This window comes from Austrofundulus limnaeus, unplaced genomic scaffold, assembly GCF_001266775.1.
Source record: "Austrofundulus limnaeus strain Quisiro unplaced genomic scaffold, Austrofundulus_limnaeus-1.0 Scaffold24, whole genome shotgun sequence".
In the NCBI taxonomy this organism is placed as follows: Eukaryota; Metazoa; Chordata; class Actinopteri; order Cyprinodontiformes; family Rivulidae; genus Austrofundulus; species Austrofundulus limnaeus.
In genome coordinates this window covers 2,811,450-2,816,964 of record NW_013952426.1, presented here as the reverse complement: position 1 = coordinate 2,816,964, position 5,515 = coordinate 2,811,450, and positions in this window count along the sequence as shown.

Genomic DNA, 5,515 nt, shown 5'->3' with positions numbered 1-5,515 from the left:
TTTTTTTTTTTTTTTTTTTTTTTTTTTTTTTTTGTGCTACGGTTGACCAAAAATCACTGAAAAAAAAAAAACAGCATGAAAACAATATGACCCCCACTTACGGTTCGCGTGCGGGGGTCATAATAAAAAGTGATGTTACCTTCTAAGGCTCTCCTTCCAAAGGATACTAAAAGTCTTTTTACCATCTTCAACTATTAAAAAAGTTGCGGCAGTTTAAATATGATCATCTAAATATGTGATAGGCTACAAAGAAAAAATTGTTAACTCTTGTTTTGATGACAGTGTAAATGAAAGAAAAGCACAGATAATGTAACCCTGATATAAASGTTATTTTGTGGTCAGCAGAAGGAAAATGTAAACTTTCTCAGAGTTGTTATCTTCTCCTTTCAGTTCCTTTGGTTCAGCCCTACTTCTGTTTTATGTGAATGTTTTATTTTTTTGCACAGATTGTACTTCACATCTTGGTTGTTTTGCCCTGAGGTCTGATATTTTATATATTTTTTAACACTGAAGCAATCCAACTTGCAGAAACAGTGTACCAAAATACGCCCTAAAATCTAAAGCTCTTTGTTGGGACTTGACCCACATGATGAAACAATTAACTCACTTTTTGTAGTGACGTTATTTTCCTCAGGAAAAACAAGAAATTACCTACGACAGTGTTTGAAAGAACTGACTCAGAAGTGAGGCAATGTAATAACTTAGATATCGTGTTCAGTCAATCAGTTTGCCCACTGAAACAGTCTCTGGAACAGATTTGGGTGAAAAACAGATAATTGAACCATGAGTCTTCATTAAATTACATTTTATGCAGTGTTTTCATGAAGTCCACATTTCCACCTGAGCAAAGCTCAATGTGTTTGGTCAGTTGTCTAAATAGTGCTTTACATTTGTTCTCAAAAGTCAGAATTTCTGAGATCCAAGTGGAAAAAAATCCACTTAAAAGGCCCCAAAAGTTGAAATTCCATCCCAGAAAGAGAGATTCCCAAAGATGCCCAATTGAATGATCCACTCCGGCTGCCTCGCTCACAAAAAGTTAGAAAAAATGATGCAATAAAACTTTTATTACACTTATGATTGTTTCTTAGTCATTCTGTAAATTATTGGATTACAACATTTTAGCCAGACATTACACACTCTGTTGGTGTTATTGTTAATACACCTAAAAACCTTTTTCATTTCACATTTTAAAATGAAAACAACAAAAAAATGTTGCTTGTATTTAACGTTGGGAAAATGACTTTAGTTTTACGTCCTACTTGTACCTTTATCTTAATGTTTTGGGTTTGGTTTTTGCCTGCAGGCAAAAGGGTGATAATTTTTTCCCTACGTTTGTGAGCGTGTTTACGTAATCATTTGTCACATACTGTTAACAATATCTTGTGAATCCCCCAGCAGATTTTACTAAAGCTAAGTAATGATTAGATGAACATCTACAACTGTTTAAGCTTTGGAGTCGACTCCATTTAAGATGGCCGCCACAGTGAAGCAATCCAGTAAACACAAAGATAGCTAAAACTCAGTTAGTGTTACAGATATGGAGCTAATGTTTGTTGTGGCAATAGCACAAACTGTGTGATCAAGATCTGTGTTTTAAATGATGTCATTAATTCTATGTGTGTAGGCATGAATTCTTTCTGGTAGAGAAATATCTCATGAAACAGAAAGGATTTTAGGAAAGTTTTAGAAAGTAATTATGTTTGAACATCCACAACTGATTAACTTTTGGAGTCAACCGATTCAAGATGGCCACCACAGCTGACAGACCATGGCCTATGTAAAAATGGTAATACATCAATGAATTTTACAGAAATGGACCTACAATTCAGCTGAGACTCCGAGCACTTTGATAAAAAATCTGTTTTAAATGTTGAAATTGAAATCAACTCTATCAGATTGTTAGCAAAATATCACATGAACCACCAAATGCTGTCAGACTGCCACACCTCARTGAATTTTACAGCTATTGAGCTACGGTTTGGTGTGGTCGTAGCTGAGAAACAATTGCATCACATACTTCAAGCACTAATAGATCAAGAGATCCCATGAGATTATTTATAATGTTCTGCTGTTTCACACCATAGGCRTTAGGCAACATGCACTATCTTAAGGAATATTAGGCCTTTCTTTAAAGCATATGCAATTTTCATGAAAGAAATCTCTCACTAAATGCTTCAATGTATAGAATATTTACTGTATATAAACAAGCTCCTCGTAGAAAATTATTTTCCTTTTTCAGAAAAAAAGTTCTTCAAAAAAACAGCTCTTTACAACAACAGATCTTACATACCAATGTGGTTTTTTTTTTTCTCTGATTGTGAGAACAGTGTTAGGAGCAGCGAGCCAGAGAAGCACATAGATCATTTAGTCACAAACAGAGCTCCTGTTGGCTTAGTCTGTTTGTGTTTATCACCGGAGCAACGGGCTCAGTAAAGTGTGAATGAACGCCGCGATTGAAAAACTCCAGGAGACAGTGCTGTAATCACACACAGCTCTGATGTCACACACTGAACACTGTTATGAGTCATGTAAAATGAAACGTGAAAATTAAACATGGCACTCCTACTACGATCCACATTGCTCTGGGTTTGCTGCGTCTTTTTGATTTGAACACAGAGTCTGAGGGTTCAGTTTAAATCGATATAACAAAATACCAAAAATATATTTCCGAGGCAATCTCACAGTGCAGTCAGTTTCTACAGCAAATCTATATATTTCATTTAATCACATACCGCCATGAGAGGCAGGTGATTATGCAATACTCTATGGCTTTGGGTGTGTTTGACTGTTAGCAAATTATCTCATGAACTGCTGAATAGATCTCTCAGAAAACAATCATTGGTTGTTTCTCAACAGCTGATTCATTTTCAAAGTCAGCCCAAATCAAGATGGTGGAATTAGCTAATCAATTTTAGTCAACACTTATCAAACATCGATGACTATAACTCAAGTCAGTTCAACCTGTGATGGTGCTTGAACATCATCATTCRTAAGAGATGCAAGATCTTTGTTTCAAACTTCAGCATATGAGGCAGCTGGCAATAAGCATTCCTTTACACGTTATTCTGTTGTATAAGACTAAATGCAACTTTGTGATTTGCTTAACACAGAAAAAAAAAGCACTTTCCTTTTTCACCCTATTATTTCTCCCCAGAAAGGAAGTTTTCCTTGGACTGCCGCTGGCTGCTTTGTTTCCCATGTACAGTGAGGGAGAGTCAGGATCTGATCTCATCTGTTCTGCTCAGATACTCAGCAATGCTTCATGTCTGCACACACGCCCTCAGCGGAGGATGTAAATCCTGTCCTCGCCGTTTATCACTCGACTGTCAAGATATTCTGCATCAACAACAAGACTGCTATATCACATGCATTTTAAAAAGTGATACAAAATTTCAACATTTTAGTACGTTATGTCACAATTTTGAGATGTTTCTTTCACAATGTTATGCAGAAGGGCACTTTGTCTTGATAAAAGTTGTAAAACTTTAAACAGCCTGTAAGCTGATAATTTTCACAAAAAACATTATGCTTCTTAAACTGTGGTTGAAAGTTTTACACAAAATATTTTCTTTTAGCATTGGTAGCAGATTGGGTGAAACCTTGTCTGTATATTTTCATTCAGTAGATGTGATTTGTAAAGATGCTAGTCTGACTCTGCATTAATAAAAAAAACTATATATATATATATATATATATATATATATATATATATATATATATATATATATATATTTTCCCAAACTTATTAGGTTAATTATATATATATATATGTATACATATATATATATATATCATAGAATTAATGATATATATATATATATATGAGACAGTCCAGCACATAACAGCAGGGTGCAAGATGCTGGCAGGGAAAGCGTACATGGAACGACATAACCAAGTGGCCTGCATAGTGTACAGGAACATCTGTGCAGAATATGGACTGGAAGCCCCAAGATAGAAGTGGGGAACACCCCCAAAGTTGGTGGAGAATGACCGAGCTAAGATCCTGTGGGACTTCCAGATCCAGACAGACAAGATGGTAATGGCGAACCAACCGGACATTGTGGTGGTGGACAAAGAACAGAGGAAAGCTGTTGTGGTGGATGTCGCAATACCAAGTGACCACAACATCAGGAAAAAGGAGCATGAGAAACTGGAGAAATACCAGGGCCTCAGAGAGGAATTGGAAAAGACCTGGAAGGTGAAGACCACATGGTGCCTGTGGTCATCGGGGCCCTCGGGGCAGTCACCACCAAACTGGAGCAGTGGCTAAAACAGATCCCAGGAACAACATCAGACATCTCAGTCCAGAAATGTGCAGTTCTAGGCACAGCTAAGATACTGCGCAGAACCCTCAAGCTCCCAGGCCTCTGGTAGAGGACCCGAGCTCAGAGGATGAAAGAGACCACCCGYGGAGGGTGAGAAGGGAATTTTATATATATATATATGTATACAATGAAAATATATACGTTGCTCCTTGGCAATAAGTCTGTTACATTTTAAAAGCCTGTTAAATTCCCTTTTAAGTGTTGTCACATTGAAACATTTCTTTGTGAGATAAGCAGTAGAGCTGAAGATTGCGCACATGAAATTTTTGCCAAATCCTCTCTGCCAATGCCAAACAGCTTATTCTGCCATTGACTTGTTTGGTGGAACTGATGATTGGAGTTTGAAGGACCAAGACAAATTTGCAATTTAACAATTTACTCATTCAACAAACAGGAGCCTCAATAGCACGTGGAAGAACCATACACAGCCACAACAGCCTGCACCTCCTCCTYATTGTCAACAGTCTGGTCACACTCTGTGGGGGTGAGTGGCCACTGGTTGTGGAATTTCATCTGGACCACAGAAGAAGGAGAAACATCAAAGCCTGAAGATAGAAAATGAGAACTTGTGGTGAATTAAAGCCTCTGTGGTGCCAGTGGTMATCAGAGTACATGGCACAACTGGAAAAGAGGTTCCAGCAGATCCCAGTTCAAACCCAAAAGGAAACCAAATGTTTACAGAAAATAAATGGATGCATTTTGGTCACCTTTTTGTTAGTGTTTGTCCATTGTCACTGTGTATACACTTTCCATGTTATATAATAATTGTCTCCATCTTATCTGTATTCAAGTCTTTGAGGAAACAGATCCAGGAGAGAAATCCAGACGTCCATTTCACCAGTGACACTTTCTAGCTCGTCCTGGGGGACCCCATAGAAGAYGCATAATCCTCCAACGAGTATGGGCCTCCTATGAGTTGGACATGTCCAAAGCACCTCTGAAGGGAGGCATCCTTATTAGACGAACCACCTAAACTGACTCCTTTTGATGAGGAGGAGCAGGGACTCCACTCCAATTTCCCCCTGGATAACAAAGCTCTTCACCCTATCTCTAAGGCCAAGCCCAGGCATTCTAATGTCTTCTGTCAAAACAACAAAAAAGGAAGACGCAGAAATGAAGAAGCAGGTAAAAATAATGGATGGATGGATGGATGGATGGATGGATGGATGGATGGATGGATGGATGGATGG